Here is a 284-nt window from a genome sequence, read left to right on the forward strand (position 1 = left end):
ACTTTACTAAAGCTCAAAGCACACATTGCACTGCACACAATAATAGTGGGAGATTTCAATACCCCACTTTCTGCAATTGACAGATCATGGAAACAGAAACTCAACAAAGACACAGTGAGACTAACAGAAGTTATAAAACAGGTGGATTTAACAGATATCTATAGAACTTTTTATCCTAACAAAAGGATATACATTCTTCTCAGCACCTCATGGTATCTTCTCCAAATTGACCATATAATTGGTCACAAATCAGGCCTCAACAGATACAAGAAGATTGAAATAAT

The sequence above is a fragment of the Mastomys coucha genome, unplaced genomic scaffold (assembly GCF_008632895.1).
Source record: "Mastomys coucha isolate ucsf_1 unplaced genomic scaffold, UCSF_Mcou_1 pScaffold14, whole genome shotgun sequence".
Taxonomy (NCBI): domain Eukaryota; kingdom Metazoa; phylum Chordata; class Mammalia; order Rodentia; family Muridae; genus Mastomys; species Mastomys coucha.